Genomic DNA, 20,029 nt, shown 5'->3' with positions numbered 1-20,029 from the left:
CCCTCTTCCTCTCTCTCACCCTCTCTCTCTCTCTCTCTCGCACCCTCTTCCTCTCTCTCACCCTCTCTCCCACTCCCTCTTCTCCTCTCTTCCTCTATCTCTCACCCTCTCTCCCTCTCCCCCTCTCTCTCAAACTCTCTCCTGCTCTCCCTCTCCTCCTCTCTCCCTCTCTCTCAAGCTCACTCATTCTCTCTCCTGCTCTCTGTCACCCCCTCTCTCTGTCATCCTATCTCCTGCTCTCACTCTCTGTCTCTATTCCGTTAGTCCTCTATTTTGCTCTCCCTCTCTCCCTCTCTCATTCTCTCTCACACACACTCTCCCTCTCACAATCTCTCTCTATTGAACTCCCTCCCTCTCGCCCGCTCCCTCTCGCAATCTCTCTCTCTCTTGCATCACAAATTTATGCGCATACAACTTCTCAAACATGCTAGCAGAAATTTGGGTTCTTTACATACACTTGGGTTACGCAAAGTGGTTGATGATGAGTTGGGACGCACTCGACCGGATGGTCCTCCATCAACCCCAGCCACAACAACCGATGGACCTACATGATTGCGTATGGTAATGGTTTTGACAGGCTGGGCTACAAGATAGCCCATCTTCATGATCCTTTTTTTTTTGCTCTATTGCAAATAAAATACAAACACCCAAAATGTGCATAAAGTGTCAATGTTCTACTCATTCTCTTAGTTTTGACAAATCATGCTAATCATAGGAAAATATCAAAGCCTTTATATAATGTGATCTAATGTATGAAACTTGAACTATCAGTTAAACACATAGTTATATGCATCGTAATTCAAATTCATTGCCATGATTTTACCTTAAAATCATTAAATTGCATGCACAATATTTGATAGGTCAACCAGCACTCTTCCCACCTCACTGATCTTGGTTATGTTGTGGACTGCCACAGGCGTGACTGAGTGTGAGATACGTTTTAGGTTAATCAAGAAAAAGAATGCCATGGACCAATTGTGCTAAAATGTGTAGCTGATAACAAGAAAAATCTAAGTACTAAATGGATAAAAAACAATTGCTAAAAACTTAAGTTGAAAGGTACTACTTCACAACATAATGCCTCCATTGGAGCCAAGGAACTTTGGGCTTGTTCCCATGGAGACCATGCATATCCTAAAAATATACATCTGAGCCACTATCCACCACTACTCTGTAAGTGTGAGAACTACCTTTCATGGGCGGATGTTTTTACACTACGCAACCTATGGATCTAGGCTTCTTAATGGTGATCCAAAACATTAAAGTATATCAGGTATGACTAAGTCAAAGGTAGTGCTCGTAGACCAATTCAACCATGGCCTAGATGCCACCAAGGGAGGTTTTATTTATGTAAGGTTTAATTTCTAGAAGAATTTATATTAGTGACATGATTGTAAATATCAAAATAATATACAGACCCCGCTCGCCCACGCCCACGACACAAAGGAAAAAGATACAATAGTTATATTGTTCTATGTTGTTGTGGAAACCGCAAGCGTCAACAGCTCATACGTATCCCTCCAAATTGATGATGTATTATGTTCGCGCTCATTAGGTATCATCTTGGAGCTCCATGAAGGGTACAATGTCTAAGTAGGGCAGCATGCATTCTCAGCAGTAGTTTTCCATAGGATATGCTGCTCGTGGGAGCCGTTGGGCACAAGAGTCAGATGCATGCAGAGAGCTGCCATGCCGAGTCTCTCAATGCAATGGCAGCCTTGAGGCTCTTAGGGAAGATCTTGCCAAGTAGTGACGTAACACGATGAATGCTAGGATCGAGCGCCACGTGTTACATCACAGATTAACAAACAATGAATGCAATGATTATGAAGTATGCATAGTTTAGAGTAAACCAATGAGAAAAGCCGCTGGCAATTGCTGACTATGAAAGACGATCGACTAAAGGTTTGAAAGTGGAGGATTAACGGTCAGACTCCCAATGACCATTAGAATCAACTAGACTCCTACTTAGTGAAGTATACAACATGTCCAGAGGTGTCCTTGACCTATATTGTTAGGTGACCGAACGTTCATCACAAGAAAAACACTACCTCTCGACATGAGGTGACTACTCCTAATGAATGGTCAGTAAATCAGGGCAGCGGAGCAAGTAGGGGAAGACGACACTAAAAGAAAGAATAATATTGCTAAAAAAGGGGAACAGCTGTACCTGACGTCTCAAGACCCAAAAGTCCGTGGCAAGGGAGTCGTTTCACAGAAGATAGCAATAGTCGTTAGCGGACGGCAGGCGTGGGTGTAATACTGTGTGCGCGAAGCATGCTAAGGGCACATGGAGCGACAGACCATGCAGAATAGCACGTAGGGGTGCTAAGCGTGCGGAGCGTTTAGTGCGGCCATGAGCCAGTGTAGTACGTAGAGGGTCGTGAAATGTGCCCGAAACGTGTGAAGTGCACACGAGTTGACGACAACATCGACAACGACGACATGGTGTGGGTGACAACTGCCTTGACAACATGGCATGTACAGAAAAGCAAGGGCGCAGGTCACGCGGACGGGGGCCATGCTGGTGTGGGGCAGGTGGGTGCAAGGAGCGTGGATGCGTGGCCGGGCACAGGCGCGGGACGCGCTAGTGCAGGGCACGCAGGTGCAGGGAACAGTGGCCCAGGCCTGCGGGCGCGAGGGGCGCCGACGCAGGGACCGTTGGCGGAGTCACATTGACGCGTTACCGGCTGTGGGCACGTGAGCGTGGTGAGCCTGGGCACAGGGCACAAGCATGGGGCATGCAGGCGCAATGTGTGCATGGGGCATGCAGGCGCAATGTTGGGGCACATGGGTGCAGGGGTGCACCGGCATTGGGGTGCAATGGGGCAAAGGCGCACGGGCGTAGGGGCACGGCGGTGGCAATGGCGGCAGTGGCGATGGCGACGACGGTGATGACGATGGCAATGGCGGGGGTGGTAGTGACCGTGAATATCAAGAACAGAGCCAAGAAAGGCAGTTCTTGTGGGTTCTTGAATGATAACTGATCAAGAAACTGACCTTCTTGTTGCAGACTTTCAAAATGCAGCTAGGGGAGGTGGTGGTGATGACGGTTCCTCCACGAAATCTAGAAGTGGGCAGGACATCATGGCAAGAAATTCCCAAAATTTATGCTAGGCTAGAAAACTTTAAAGACAATCTCCCAAAGGGAGGAGACAGGAGCACAATCGAAGATGAACTTTCACCTTTTCAATTAAACTCTAATTGGCTCCTTGGGCATACAATCCCTTTACATCGGGGAGGGAGGATGCCCAAGTGGAGTAGAAATAGGGGAAAACCGTCTTGTGAAGGGTTTCCCTTGAAACATACATCGAAACAACGTGAAAGAAAATGACCATAGACGAGGCCGAAACATGGCGGCCCAATCCAAATCATTCAGAAAATAGAAATACAATAAAATAAATGCATAGCTCACAGTTATTGATGATGTCGAGTACTTGAGCGAGCGTAGCGGGCATTGGCTCGAGCTGCGTGACGAGGTCTGTTAGTGTTCTTTGGCATGGTCAGTGCGATGGTCCCCCATCAAGTAGTATAAACGGAATGGGTGTGAGAGCATACAACATAGTTGTGTAAGCATCTGTCGTTTGATTCCCCTTGCAGCTGGTGACAAATGCTTGTGAGGCGCATTGGACACCGTGTGATGGCTTAAGTGGGAACATGAGCATGAGCATACACCAATGGGAGTATGAGAGTGCACAAATCATATTGACTATGAAGTATGAGTCTCATTATATGCTCATATTATGAAGGTTTTGCTACTCGTAGAGGAAGCCACTGTGTTTCACCATAGCCTTGATTGATGTCCAAGTCTAACTCTATAGAAATGTGAGAAACCAAAAATGATACTTCCTCTGTTGTATCAAAGGACAGCACCTTTGCCCGCTGGCCCAAGTCCCCTTTGGCCATACAATCCATGTTGAGCTTGCAAGAACCCATTGGCGGTGGGTACCAATGGACACTATGTAGCCGCATGGTGATGCATGTGAAAGCATCCAAGATGCCCTAGGTGCAGAGTGTGTCACACGTAGGAAGTGAGCATTCTTAAATAGGTAGTACCAGGCGATGGGTTCACCGTTGCAATTGCTTGATGCGTCTCATTACATCTTCTGCACTCTTTATGGACCCCACAGAATGAGAAGTCTATTATTTTAATCTCTATTGGGAACTCTTTGTTGAGAATATTATTCTTTGAATTTTGGTGATATTATTTAGTGGATTATCTATGTGAGTTTGTCTATTTTAAATGGATGTACTGTCTTATCTTTAAATAATGAGGAAAGTCTCTAAGTTGATATTCTAGGAAAAGTTGAGAAGACAACATGAAGAGTACAGTACATTTGAGAAAGGGAATAGCAAGTTTTCTTAAGGGTTGATAAAACATTTGAATTCAAAATTCATATGGTTATATATGAAGCGTAAATTTTGTTTTGTGATAAATATTCCAATATATATTATAGCTCATTCAGAAGTTAAATGAAAAATAATAAAATAAAGTATTGGTGTTCTACTTGAATTCCTCTTCTTTTTCCTTTCATCTGGAGTTTTTTCTTTCTCGTCAGTCTCTCACAATTGGTTTAATAGTTCCATGTCACGATCTTACTCTTCCTTACTCATTAGACGATGTGAATTGTAATTTTTGAAGCTCTACATCTTTAATAGAATGAACCTCTCTATCTTTGTGAAACTTCTGTAAAACATGAAATGAAATACTTCTCTGCATCTAATTTCAGTTTTAAATTAATTTTTTTTTTTGAAAATTTATTTCTTTACTACCTTCATTTTATGTCTCCCATAACTCTCTACAATGCCAGATACATAATTTTGCAGAAATTTACAGCTTAAATTTATTCAGAGAAAAAAGTCGGCATCTATTGAACACCATTGAATTTTGATGAACTGTATGGAATCAAATCTATCAACTCCATACTCTAGTTGGAACTGAGCCACCATATTTTCAAAATACTCATTTTGAAATATCATAACAGAAAATAATCATACTTGTATCAAGGGGAAATCCTGAAAACTAGGATTTTAGGTTAAAGAACCAAACTTAGGAAAAACTATGTAGGAGAGTCTTGGACCAAATATGGAGGCATATTGATGGTGCACGCCATCTTGACCAGTCAAAGACGTCGTCCGCACCACCTGCCATCGTCATCGACCATAGGATGAAATTATGCTCAGTTTTAGGGTGTTCAGATTTCTTTTGTCCCCTCCATCTATTTTTGTTTACGTTCTTCACGATCCCATCCACTTATTTTCTCGAGTCCGTGTCAGCCGTCTTATGGTCTTACTTTATTATACTTTATTTTGTTTGGTTGTAAGGGGGGCACATTATATGAGGGCCCCTTCCCCCTTAATGGACAACTACTTCGTCCCCCTTAAGGACCCATTAGGGGCCCATTAATTCCCTTACTTAAGGGAAGAGGGGGCACCCTAATGAACTCAGACTTGTTTTTCTTGAACAGGTTGAGTTTTGCTATGGAAGACAGGTCTCACCCCCTTGGACAAAAGAGAAGAGAAGAAGGAGGTAAGGAATAGAGGATGATGGAGGACCATCCTGGAGATGGCGCGCCAGGACGACAGCAGCCACGTCGAGCAGCCCACACCGATGCTCGCCACCCGGGGTTCAAGTACCCCGCCGCGTAAGAACTCCTATCTTTACTTATGTACATTTCATGTTTGTTTGTATTTTCGGAGTAGTGGACTGGGCCAATGTTGTTGGGCCGCGTCCTCGTCATTTCCCTTTTACTTTTATAATTGTATTTTTGAATTTGTAAGGAGAGGCCGAACCACGTCTTGTGGCGGTTCGTCCTCTCCCACGTTCTCTTGGCATCCATCCTCCCTATATAAGGGGATGGCATGCCCAACGAACATTTGGAGTCATTGTTGAAAAGTTTATTCACAATTCGCCTCCCCCCTATCGTAGTTTGTAGCGTAGGGGGTTTGGCTAGCCCCATCCACGTCGAGATCACTCCGTGGTTAGCGCCCATGTCTCTCTCATCGAGATCACTCCGAGATTAACGTGCTTAAACGTGCCGTCGAGATCACTCCGGTACGCTTAAAGAAATTCAAGAAGTTGACACCGTCAAAAGTTGAAAAGGCCTTCGTCGAGATCACTCCGGAGGTTCTTGGAGGCTTACGACGACGTCGACGCGACGCCGACCTAGGAGATCCGCTCCATCAAGAGAGCTCTCCCATACCGATCAAGAAACCCGTTCTTGACAGGTTCTTGATCTCCACTCTCCTCCATCTCCCATCTCTTCCACCCCTTTCTTGAAACCCCAACCATCCTCGTCCTGGTCTTCCTGTTCGTCCTCCCACATTCTTGATCCATTTCCCCGCGTTCTTGATCCCTCCTTCCGCGTTCTTGAACCCTTCTTCCACGTTCTTGATCCCTTCTTCCACGTTCTTGAACCGTTCTTCCACGTTCTTGATCCCTTCTTCCACGTTCTTGATCCCTTCTTCCACATTCTTGAACCGTTCTTCCACGTTCTTGATCCCTTCTTCCACGTTCTTGATCCATTTCCCCGCATTCTTGATCCCTTCCTCCCACGTTCTTGACCATTTCTCCCCCCCCTTCCCCCACGTTTTTTAATTCTTAAAATCTTGAAACCTCAACCTTCCGCCCTCACTTTCTTGATCTGCCATCCAACCCTCGTTCTTGAATTCTTGAAATCTTGAATCCTCAACCCTCCGCCCTCTCTTTCTTGATCTACCACCGTTCTTCCCTTCCATTTCTTGGATTCCCGTCACCCCTCCCTTCCCAACCCCTTCTTAGTTGCCCTACCCGGCCAACATCGCCATTCCGCCCCCCCCACTAGTCCAATCACTGTCGCCTTCGCCCCCCTCGTTGCCACGCCTCTCCCCGCCGGGACCCCACATTCGCCCAACGCCCACACGAGGTGGCCACCTCTGCGCGCTCGCCAACCTGCCCGTGCACGCACCTCAAGCCCTTCCGGCCACATGCCCGCCCACTGTACACCGTCAACCTTGCCCGCCATAGTCGTCCCGCGCCCTCTGACCACGCCGCTGGGAGTCAGCCGCATCCAGATCGTCGTCTCCAACGATTCATCCGCACCTCGTTATCAGTCGGGACGATTCTCTACGCCGTGGACTAAGCGACCCAAAGGTCAGTCTCGTCTTCCCTCCATATTTCCAGCATTATTATCTTCTCCAGTCTCGTCACCTGCTATCGCGTCCTCTGCCCAACTTTCCTTTGCACTGATAGGATAGCCACCATTGTCGAGAGTACGGAATTCTTCTGGTTGAAAGGATATTCATTGGACTAGGACGCCGAACACTCCAGGGCCGTCATACGCCCCTCACCGCTTAAGCATCTAGTTGATTTTGCAGGTCATTGGGAGTTTGATCTTAGGATCATTCTTCTCTCGTTGATCGGCACGGCCGAAGCCATTATCCGTCGATTCCCTAACTGCTCATTCACCATTTTCTCATTCCTTGAATTACATCTCACATCATTCGCATCATAATTCCTGTGACGTAATACGAGCCGATGGATCCCGGCCGACATCGTATTACATCATATTGGTATCAGAGCCGGTCGTGTTAGCTTTCGCTTAATACGGTCGGTAGGATATTGCTAGAGATTTTATCGATACTGTGCATGTCATATTTCGAAATTCATCTGCATAGTGCACGTCATCTCATCGCATCTCATCCATCACGTGCATACCATTTGAATATTTCTAGGTTGTGGATGGTTGACCATAGAATGGTTCGTACGCGAGCCCAATGTCAGGAAACCGACTATGTTAAACGAGATGAAGATCGTGATAAGCCGAAAATAGGGGTAAAAATTATGAATTTTTAGCCCTTGTCGTTGTGAATTCTAGCTTATGCAATAAATTTTATAAAACTCTACTTAACATGGCTTGAGCGGCATGTACAAGCCCTGATTAGGATTGAGAGGAGAAATTGAGGGATTCACCTAGGCATTCAATTGCATTCCAAAAGAAAACTCTAAAAAATTTAGTTTTAATTCTTAGGATACTCAATTACCCCATTTTAGTTCTGAATTATCAACTTGCAAAAAACAACCAAACCCAAATTAAAAATTCCTACCAACCTCTCTAATTGAATTCTTTGATCCATCCAATTGAATCAATTAATTCAATCTAGAGCCCACATTTCTTCCATTCTTCTCACCTCTTCTACCCCCCTTTCTCAATTCTCATCTAATTAGGGTGACTTGATCCTCGTTGAAGATCAAATTCACTCTAATTAGGATTAAAACACCAAAAAGATAATCACATTGAACTTCCTACTTGCTTCCCTTGGAGGACACTCACACTTATCACTATACATGTTAAGTAGAGTTTTATAAAATTTATTGCATAAGCTAGAATTCACAACAACAAGGGCTAAAAATTCATAATTTTTACCCCTATTTTCGGCTTATCAATTGGCGTCGTTGCTGGGGAAGCAACGCTAAGGAATTCAACTTGTCTTTATTCATAAACAAAATTGGGCAAGTGTTGATCTATTTTTTGATAAGAATCCTTGTATCAATTTTAAATTCAAAGTGATTTGGTGGCTAACGACTAACGGGTGTTGTGTTTGAATTAGTGGTTTTGTACGAAGCTTAGGTCTGGATTTGAATTAGGGAGCAGTGACATAAATTCCCCTGTAGTAGACTCCGACACACCGAATCATCTTTCACTGAACCCACATTCGTAGAGGAGACTTTGACTAGAACGTTACCAATGGACCCAATAGGCAATGGAACAGGAAATCCTGAGGTAGTTAATGATGGACGTAGGAGGATCAGAGAGTACTCCACACCAGCTGAAACCCCCATCTTAACCAGGGTATCTGCCCCCATTGGAGATGATATGATGTTTAGAATTGATCCACACCAATTTCAGTTATTACCATCCTTTTTAGGGAAGGCAAATGAAGAGCCCTATGACTTTTTAAAAAAAAATTATGAAGCCTGTGATAGTTGCACTTATCCCAGAATTTTAAAGGAAGCTGTGAGAATGAAACTATTCCCTCATGCCCTTAAGGATAGAGCCAAGAATTGGTTTATAACATTAGGGACAAATTTTGAATGATATGGAGAAGAGCTTTCTAAAAAGATATTATACAATGGCGAGGACAAACTCTTTCAGAAGCATGGGAGAGATTAGAAATTTTCAATAGGGAAATGATACATTTAGCAAAGCATGGGAGAGATTGATGGGGCTCATTAGGAAGTGCCCCCACCATGGCATTCAAAAATGGGAGTTAGTGCAAATTTTTTATGAAGGCTTGAATGATGTGGAGAAAGGCAGAGTTGATATTTAAAGTGGAGGAGCAATAGCAGATATGTATGAAGATGAAGCCATGACACTCCTACAAAAAATGTCCGACAATTTAGCTTATCACCAAGATGCCTCCGATCATGTTAGGGTTACCCCTCGGAAAGGTGGATTGTTGGATGTTAGAGGGGTTGAACCCCAGATTACTATGGATCGAATTGAGAAACAGATAGGTGTAATGATGGGAAAAGCCATGGAAAAGATGAATGAAAAAATGATCTCGTTATGGCAAGGTCAGAATAGTGGAGGAGCACCCAACCAAATAAATCGATGTGAAATGTGCTCAAGTGATAGCCACACCAGAGAAGAATGCCCTATGATTTCAGAAGTGAATGCTATAGGCAGGCAGGAAGGGAGCAATGTTCAATGGGCCACTAGAGGAAACTTAGGAGGACAGGGATGGAACAACAACAATTGACCACCCCAACAACAGTTTCAACCCAAGGCGAACAATCCCCATCACCAACAACATTATCAACCTTACCGAAATTTTTCAAATCCCACTAATGCGACTCTCACCAAGGTAATCGAGGAGCTGCAAGAAGACAAGAAGAGGATGATCAAGCTTTTTGAAGAAATGGAGGAGAGGCATCGGCGGGAGATGGAGAAGCTCAAGGCGGAGATCGGTCTTCACAGCAGTCAACAATTTGTGCACGGGGGAGCACCGCAAGGTACTTGTGAAGACCCTATGAAGATGGGCGCCAAACCAGGTAAACTCCCTACTCAGGCCTGTATTAATCCTAGCAATTTACTTTATGTTGATGACATGTGTAGCGTAGTGAATGAGCATATTCATAACATGCATGCCATGACTGAAAAACAAGAAATAGGAGAACTGAGTGCTATATCAAAACTTAGGAGTGGGAAAGAATTGCCTAGTCCATTTGCAGCTGTAGAGAAACAAAATGAAGTGGAGGATAAGTTGGAGGAACTAGAAAAAGATGAGGATGAAGGGGTAGAGGAAAATCTGGAAAAGGAACCCGACCCAAAAACATATTGCCCACCTATCCCTTCCTCGTGCTTTACAAGCGAAGAAAGAAAAATCGAAAGATAGCCTACTTCTTGGGTATTTGAAAGAGGCTACGGTTGAAATTCTTGTTTTAGATGCGATACAGTACATCCCTGATTATTCAGAATTTGTGAAAAACCTGTGTACACCTCCTAGGAAGCAAAAGAGGATTCAACTTTCTGAGAATATTAGTTCAATACTTCTGCATGAATTACCTCAAAAGTGCAAGGATCCGGGAGCACCAATGATTGAATGTGAAATTAGGGGGGAAGTATTCACCAAAGCCTTACTTGATTCAGGAGCAAGTGTGAATATCATGCCTAAGGCTTTATTTGAGACCTTTAAATTTGGTGAACTACAATCCGTAAATTTAGAATTGCAGTTAGCGGACGGATCAATTAGAAGACCATGTGGACAGTTGGTGGATGTGGTGATGAAAGTAGAAAAGTGCTAATTTCCTGTGGATTTTATAGTAGTGGATGTAAAAATTTCAGGTAAAATTAGTCATGCACCGATTATTTTAGGACGCTCGTTCCTAGCGACGGCAAGAGTGAACACTGATTGGAATGAAGGAAAAATTAAATTGCGCATGGGAAAAGAAGAGGTTGAGTTACCAATTTCTCAATTGATGAAGTACCCCAATAGTAGCCAGGAAGATATATATACATGTTCCCTAGATGATGACGATGATGAATGCCATGCCATAAAGAAAGTAATATATGATGTGATGGCGGTGAATGAGAGTGTTTATGAGAGGGAGAAGGATGACCACGATGAAATGAAGGGTGAAAATATGAATGACTACATATCTACGCCCACTGACGAATTAGAATTGAAACCTCTTCCTTCTCACCTTAAATATGCTTTTTTAGGTCTAAGAAAGACATATCCAGTAATAATCTCTTCAACCCTCACCATGGAACAGGAAATTAACCTATTAGACGTATTACGACAGCATAAGAGTGCTATTGGATGGACCATAGACGACATCAAGGGAATTAGTCCTGATATCTGCCAGCATAGAATTTTTATCGAGGAAGGATCCAAACCCTCAGTTCAACATCAACGTAGATTAAACCCTTATCTTTACGATGTGGTGTCAAAAGAGATTACCAAAGGGCTGAAAGCAGGATTCATTTACCCAATTTCAGATAGTAAGTGGGTGAGTTCAATTCATGTAGTACCTAAAAAAATAGGGATTACTGTCCAAAAGAATCAGGATGGAGAAGAGATCCAGACGAGGGTAGCATCGAGTTGGCGAGTATGCATAGATTACCGAAAGTTAAATCTAGCCACAAAAAAAGACCATTATCCTCTACCTTTCATTGATCAAATACTTGAAAAATTAGCTGGACAGAGTTTTTATTGTTTCTTGGATGGGTACTCAGGATATAATCAAATTAGCATTCATGAAAGTGACCAAGATAAAACTACATTCACATGTCCTTTAGGAACATTTGCTTATAGAAAAATGCCATTTGGACTTTGTAATGCACCAGCAACCTTTCAAAGGTGTATGAGTGGAATGTTTTTTGATCTAATTGGTACATGTCTTGAAGTTTTCATGGATGACTTTTCCGTGTTTGGTGAATCTTTTGAGTCTTGTTTGTCTAACTTGGATAAAGTGTTACAGATTTGCGAAGAAAACAAGTTAGTGCTCAGTTGGGAGAAATCCCATTTTATGGTGGACAGGGGGATCGTCCTAGGTCATCATATCAGCAAGGAGGGGCTGGCTGTGGACAAGGCAAAGATCGAGATCATCAAGGAGCTTCCACTTCCATCGACCCTAAAGCAACTTAGGGGTTTTTTGGGCCATGCCGACTTTTATCATCGTTTTATTAAAGATTTTGCCAAAGTGGCTAAACCTCTCACTTTGCTTCTATCTAAAGACAAAGAACTTATTTTGAATGATGAATGCAATTTGGCTTTAATTTGATTAAAGAAGCATTAGTTACGGCTCCCATCTTACAAGCTTCAAATTGGAGTGAACCCTTTGAGATTTTTTGTGATGCTTCAGATTATGCAGTGGGAGCTGTTTTGGGATAACGCAAAGACAAGAAACCGACAGCTATTTATTATGCATGTAAGACTCTCGACGCCGCTCAGGTAAATTACTCTACCACAGAGAAGGAATTACTTGCAATTGTCTTTGCTTTGGATATATTTCGATCTTACCGAATAGGGAGTAAGATTATAATCTTTTCAGATCATGATGCACTTAAACATTTGTTAAGTAAGAAAGAGACAAAACCTAGATTAATGAGATGGATCCTACTTATGCAAGAATTCGATATTGAAATTAAAGACAGACGGGGAGTGGATAATGGTGCGGCTGATCACCTCTCCCGCCTATCATTGCCATCCCTAACTCCCATCACAGATTCTTTTCCTGATGAGCATATTTTAGGAATTTCTACACGGAAATTACCTTGGTATGCTCATATAGTAAACTACTTAGTAACCGGGCAATTGCCACAAGGTTGGGATTATGATGATAGAAAAAAGTTTTTTAAGGATATCAAGTATTACTATTGGGATGAGCCTCAACTATTTAGATTGGGAGTTGATCAAATTTTTAGGAGATGTATACCAGAGGATGAACAATGGAGAGTCTTGGAGTCGTGTCACTCATCCTTGTGCGGAGGACACTACGCCTCCAAGATAACTGCACATAAGGTCCTACAATGTGGATTTTATTGGCCTCATCTTCATCGGGATGCATATGAATTCTGCAAGAGATGCATTCGATGTCAAGCGGTGGTCAATGTAAGTCGCAATGCTTCTATGCCTCTACACCCTATTCTTGAAGTTGAGTTGTTTGACCTTTGGGGCATTGATTTCATGGGACCCTTTCCTCCATCTTTTGGATATGAATATATTTTGGTAGGTGTCGATTACGTCTCTAAGTAGGTAGAAGCCATAACAACACGAAAAAATGATCATAAAGAGGTTGTTAAATTTGTCAAGGATAATAATTTTTCTCGGTTTGGTTGCCCACGAGCCATTATTAGTGATGGTGGAACTCACTTCAATAACAAAGTTTTTAAGGAACTATTAAAACGATATGGAGTTCATCATCGTCTTACCACCCCTTATCATGCTCAAGCCAATGGCCAAGTGGAAGTCTCAAATAGAGAAATTAAAAAAATCTTGAAGAAAATTATTAACCCTAATGGGAAGGATTGGTCGAGCAAGCTGCCTGATGCGTTATGGGCGTATCGGACTGCCTATAAACTCCGTTAGGCATGTCGCCATTCAGGTTGGTGTTTGGAAAAGCTTGTCATCTTCCTTTAGAAATCGAACATCGCGCTTTATGGGCTATCAAGAAACTTAATCTATCTTTAGATGATGCAAGTGAACATCGTTTATTGCAGCTGCATGAATTGGAGTAGTTGCATAATGAGGCATATGAAAATTCACACATCTACAAAGCCAAGATGAAAGCATTCCATGATCAACATATACACAGGAAAATTTTGCCCCTGACCAAAAAGTATGGCTCTATAATTCTCGACTGAAACTTTTTCCAGGAAAGCTTAAATCAAGATGGGATGGACCGTACGTAGTATGTCAACATTTTGACAATGGGTCTGTCCTCATTCGAGATCCAACACATGGAGCAGAATTCAAGGTCAATGGGCAGCGTTTGAAACCCTTCCTTGAACACGAGCCGCATCCCCCCAATGAAGACATTTCTTTAGAAGCGGCGACAACACCATCTACTTAAGAACAAGATTTGCTTTCTTTTCATTATGTTTTAGGATTCATTTTATTTGCATGATTTTCTTTTATTATGATAGCTCCTTACTTTTGTTGTATCTCCTATGGTAACTTTGACCAGGTTGCGGGTGTATGTAAGTCAGCAAATCAGAACTATCGCTAGGATCTCTTATTTATAATGCCATCGGGCCCAATGTCTTCAATATCACTATTTGCCCCTCTAACCTCAATTTTACTCTTCATGATTTCAGTAGCTTTGCATTGAGGACAATGCACGTTCTACTGGGGGGGGGAAGTTAGTTCATTTTTACATAGCAAACTATGGCTCATGCATTTAACTTTAAAGAATTCTACATGAATTGAACCTGCTCTTAACAATCTTTAGCATGCACATTCATGAATTAATTCTCTTTCATCCAATGGTTTGGGAACAAGTGTAGAGAAGTTAGGCTCCTAGAGCGGATCAAGAACATGTTGAGGTGCAACACAAGTGATTTTGAGCGATGTGGATTCAATTTCAAATTGGGGAGGGTGACTAGTAGGTGATTAGATGATGGAAAGTCAAGGGTAGAAGCTCTATGCTTCAAAGGGGAGTGATGAGTGAACTGAGAGCCCCCATTCCATCAGCTCAAATAGCTGATCCCATTTACGTATTTCGTCTCCCCATTAGCCTACTTCCATTCCAAAATAGTGAGCAGTCATTCTCCAAGTCCTATGCACATAATCCACCATCTCCATCCACCTTATTGTTCCACACACTTCACGCCATTTCCATCACAACTTGACTCCACCACCTTGCTTCCGCTACCGAGGATATGCCTATCTCCCAAGTACGTCTATCTTCCTTTCCACGGTATCACTACTATACTGCCTCTTTGTATCTTTTTCTCTCCATAATTCACTCTGCATTATCTAAATCTTATTCTTCTGTGCTCTATCTCTAGACCAATGTCATTGTTATGACACTCATGCTAGTTGTGATAACATGTTTGAAAACCATTTAGATGATGGAAAGTGTTCCATTTTTTTGTCATACCCCCCTCTTCGATATAAAAAAAAAGAGGAAAAGAAGAAGAAGCAAAAAAAAAAAAAGTTTGAAAAAAAAAAAAAGAAGAAGACGAAGAGAAAAGGGGGGTTGACTTGCGCAATTTCTTGTGTTAATATTCCGTTCATGATCATATTGTTCTCTATCTTTGTATCATCACATTGGTCCCATCTCTTCTATCTCCCCCACTTCTTCTAAAAATCTTGGGAGTAGTTTCTCCGAGGTAGCACTGCACCCGTTGGACCATAAATATCTCATTGTTAACGCTCACCCTAACTCTTTCACAAAGTTTCCGTCTCCCCCATCACACGCCTTACAAGTCTGTCATATATCCTTCTCGTTGTCTTCCACATTCTGTGCTCAATAGGAGGAAATGGCGTCTTCTATGCTTAGGAAGGAGAAAAGGCTAATGGAGAGGCAAGTACTAGGTGGCTGCCACCCTGGGAGAGAGTGATCTTACTTGCGAGAGATGTGAGTCCAGCTTCACATGAGTATAGAGAGATTACCTAAGGAGTATAGCGTCATACCTAGAAACAAGTACACTCCCTTCTCACCCACTTAGGCATTCAAACCAAGGAGAAAGAAACCCCACATTCCTGAAAAGATCGGAGCTCAAACTGTCATTTAATGTTGTAGCTCGGCTTGTGATTCATACACTTAACACTTCCAATACTTGTTGTCTGACCTACAGAATGAAAGAAATGATAATGCGGCAGAGTACTTAGATGTTGCTAAGGGACTAGCAATGTCTAAGTAGGGGGGTATATGATAACACCCTAATTTTGATCTTTATTTCATGTTATTAGCATGATTTCATGCATTTCAAGAGCTTAAAATTGGGCTGTTATCATATATTTGCATGAAAATAATGTTTGCAAGTAATTTCTGATTTTTCCCTAATTTTATGTTGATTCTATGAATTTTAAAGGATTTATTGAAGCTTGAAATAATTATGTTTTAATGAAAATGGCATATTTAATATTTTATTTCGACATTTATCATCATGGGAATGAATCAGTGAATTTTCTAGAATTTTTTACAAATTTTTAGGATTTTTCTGAGATTTATTTGAAGAGGAAATGTATTTATTTAAAGGAAAAAAGTATATTTATAATAGAAAAAAAAGTATTTTTATTATTTTCTATCTTCAAGGGGCTTTTTGCAAACTTTCGTTACAAAAAACCCTGAAAACAGCTCTCGGTCGCCACTACAGGCGTAAAGATCCAATTTAAAATTTTTCAGGGTTTTATTGCAATTTTTAATATATATTTTTAATGTTTTTAGGAGAAATGAGAGGAGAGAGAGTGCGCCAGGGGCATATACGCAATTACTTTTGGGCGGCATCCAAAAGCAATTCCAGGCTTTTTATGGAATTTTCTACAAAAAGGAGGATTCAAAATGCGCCAGCCAATGAGAGAGCGACACGTCATCGCGTGTTTAAAAACGAAATTAATAAATAAATCAGTTCTAAATCCAATGGATTAAATTGGTTGAAAATTGATTATTAATAACTTTTGATCCTGAAGTCCGATTGAGATGATTTTTTTATGGATTTGTTCGTCTTGATCCCCTCTTTCTATATGTATGGTTGGTTATTCAGAACGTGCATACCATTTGAATATTTCTAGGTTGTGGATGGTTGACCATAGAATGGTTCGTACGCGAGCCCAATGTCAGGAAACCGACTATGTTAAACGAGATGAAGATCGTGATAAGCCGAAAATAGGGGTAAAAATTATGAATTTTTAGCCCTTGTCGTTGTGAATTCCAGCTTATGCAATAAATTTTATAAAACTCTACTTAACATGGCTTGAGCGGCATGTACAAGCCCTGATTAGGATTGAGAGGAGAAATTGAGGGATTCACCTGGGCATTCAATTGCATTCCAAAAGAAAACTCTAAAAAATTTAGTTTTAATTCTTAGGATACTCAATTACCCCATTTTAGTTCTGAATTATCAACTTGCAAAAATCAACTAAACCCATGTTAAAAATTCCTACCAACCTCTCTAATTGAATTCTTTGATCCATCCAATTGAATCAATTAATTCAACCTAGAGCCCACATTTCTTCCATTCTTCTCACCTCTTCTACCCCCCTTTCTCAATTCTCATCTAATTAGGTTGACTTGATCCTCGTTGAAGATCAAATTCACTCTAATTAGGATTGAAACACCAAAAAGATAATCACATTGAACTTCCTACTTGCTTCCGTTGGACGACACTCACACTTATCACTATACATGTTAAGTAGAGTTTTATAAAATTTATTGCATAAGCTCGAATTCACAACGACAAGGGCTAAAAATTCATAACAAATTCTAGAAAATTCACTGATTCATTCCCATGCTGATAAATGTCGAAATAAAATATTAAATATGCCATTTTCATTCAAAAATAATTATTTCGAGCTTCAATAAATCCTTTAAAATTCATAGAATTAACAGAAAATTAGGGAAAAATCAGAAATTACTTGCAAATATTATTTTCATGCAAATATATGATAACAGCCCAATTTTAAGCTCTTTAAATGCATGAAATCATGCTAATAACATGAAATAAAGACCCAAATTAGGGTGTTATCAGATTGTGATCACGATCTCCTCATAGGGGATCCTCTGCTAGAGGAACCGATAGACGAACGTCTTTCGATCGAGCCAGTGGATCCCGAAGAGGTATCATTACCTCCTACACCACCTAGGGAACCCACCACTCAGGTCCCAAGACATCCAGTTGAAACGGCGCCCGCGGCACCTCGAGCTTCCGAAGACCGGAGATCCTCTACCGCCGTCCCTACTCGTAGGGCACCGGTAGACGAGGCCTATGACGAGCCCTTGGCTCGAGATGTTCCCCGACGACCGGGAAAGGCTCCCGTGCAGGAGCATGCCGCCCCGGAATACCGATCGCGAGACCCCGAGGTCCCACCACCACGATATCGACGAGCGGACGAATGGGAGCACGATCGTGATGACCGCCGACGATCCCCTCCCCGGGAGTATCACCGCGACGACCGACGAGGATCCCCGCCACGGGAGTTCGACCTCAAAGATAGACGGAGATCACCACCACGGGATGATAGGCCAGCACCCCGCTACTACGACGACCGTTCCTATTGCCCGGATAGGAATTACTACCCACCCGAGACAAGGGGTTCTCGGCGTCGCGACTGCCCAGATGATGGGATGCTCAACCCCAACCGCATCCCGGTGCGTGATGCCCCGCACTATTCATCCCGCCCGGGTAGCCCACAGCTGCCACCCGTAGCACGATGACCGGATGTCACCATTTATGGTGACAGCTCCGCATACCCACCCCGCTACAGAGCTGCGACTATTCCCGCTCCGGACCGATACGAGGAGGCCCCAACACCGCCCCGAGCACCATCAAGACATGTGCAGGATTACGATCGCGCGCCACGTCGGGGTCATCACCCTGACGACGATAATTGGTACCCGAGGTACCCCGATCATCCTCCCCACCGGGAGGATGCTTGTCCACTACGGCATAGGTCACCACCGAGACGGCCTTACCGTGACGATTACCCGGATGAACGACCCTACTACCATCCGGTACCTCATCACGATGACTACTACGAGGACCGTCCAGATTATGATCATCATCGAGGTGCACCTCAACGACCTCCTGCCCGTCGTCCCGACGACGAGCATGAGCGGCGACGAGAGGCACATCGCGCGATGATTCAAAAGAGCGTCCGTATGGAGGTCCCAATATTTGAAGGGTCTAGGAACCCTAAGGATTACACAGATTGGGAGTCGGACCTAGAGAGCTATTTCCACCGGTACCGCATGGATGACGACTGGTACCAGCCGATCGATCCCAGCCGACATCGTATTACATCAGAGGAATCAGGAGAATCAGGAATTGGGGAAGAGGGAGTTAAGAATTCTTAGCGCAGGCACACTCTCACTGCAAGCGTGTTGCGGCCAGGTCGACCTCGCATTCCCTCGTGTGCCCTCCCAGTTCTAGCGCTGGATTGATCGAGTGGGAGATGTGGATTTTCATCGCAATGCCCATCCCCCACAAAGGATGCCCGCGTACTCCAAGGCCTTCAAGAGTTGACAAGAGCCTCCAGAGCTGGATGGAAATGGCCAATTGAACCTACCTGTGCAGCAGGTTGAGGATTGGGGGCGCCCGATCCCCATAGAGGATGCTGGCATACTCTAGGGCCGCTACGAGTTATCGAGAGTCTCTAGAACAGCCGAGAACAACCAACTACCTCCATGCGGGGCAGGTTAAGAATTAGCGGCGCCCCATCCCAATAGAGGACATCATCGTGCTCTAGGGCTTTGAGGCATCGCTAAGACTCTCCAAAATGAGACTGGAACAGCCAACGAACCACCCAGTACGGCAGGTTGAGAATGGGCCCGGCACGTTCATAGGCATGATTAACGATGCTAACTACCTTGTCATGCCCGCTGTTCCTAGTGATCCCCCGTGCCTATTCTTGTGGCTGAATAATTGATAGGAAGTGTCCCCGCGATCAAATTTGGAAGGGTTCGTCAATACCTAATGCTCCACCGTCCCGCGACATCTGACAGCCATGCAATAGCACCCAGACCTATGTCACAGGCCCCCCGTCAGATCCCTGGTCTTCTCACCACCGTCTGCTTTTCTTCCTGCGCCAATCCACTAGATGCGTGTGCTCTACTAGGGGACTTGCGCACGTCAACAGATGCCGACTCATGAATGACTGAGTGACCTTGCTTCCACCGCCCTTCCTTGTGATCCTGGTCACCCATCGGTGGTGACCTGCCTAAGTACAAACTCCATTTGTACGCTCCTACACTCTAATCAGTGGAGATAATGATGCTCTCCAACACCTCTCCACTACATCCGCCCCAGTTGCTAGATCGACGAACAACCTGCAGAATGAGCTGCCCGATGATGTGGTATGTCATCTCTCTGCCGCTTGT

General features: G+C 43.3%; 1 non-coding gene across 1 annotated transcript; it reads right to left on the bottom strand.

The window, feature by feature from the left end:
- Window positions 1-9,132: 9,132 nt before the first annotated feature.
- Window positions 9,133-9,236, bottom strand: LOC144700382 (small nucleolar RNA R71). Its single transcript, XR_013580745.1, has one exon. It is a non-coding gene; the product is annotated as a small nucleolar RNA R71 (small nucleolar RNA).
- Between the last annotated feature and the right edge of the window lie 10,793 nt (window positions 9,237-20,029).

Source organism: Wolffia australiana, chromosome 2 (genome assembly GCF_029677425.1).
Source record: "Wolffia australiana isolate 7733 chromosome 2, ASM2967742v1".
In the NCBI taxonomy this organism is placed as follows: Eukaryota; Viridiplantae; Streptophyta; class Magnoliopsida; order Alismatales; family Araceae; genus Wolffia; species Wolffia australiana.
Note: the sequence above shows the minus strand (reverse complement) of the source record. Positions and strands in the feature narration are given on the sequence as shown.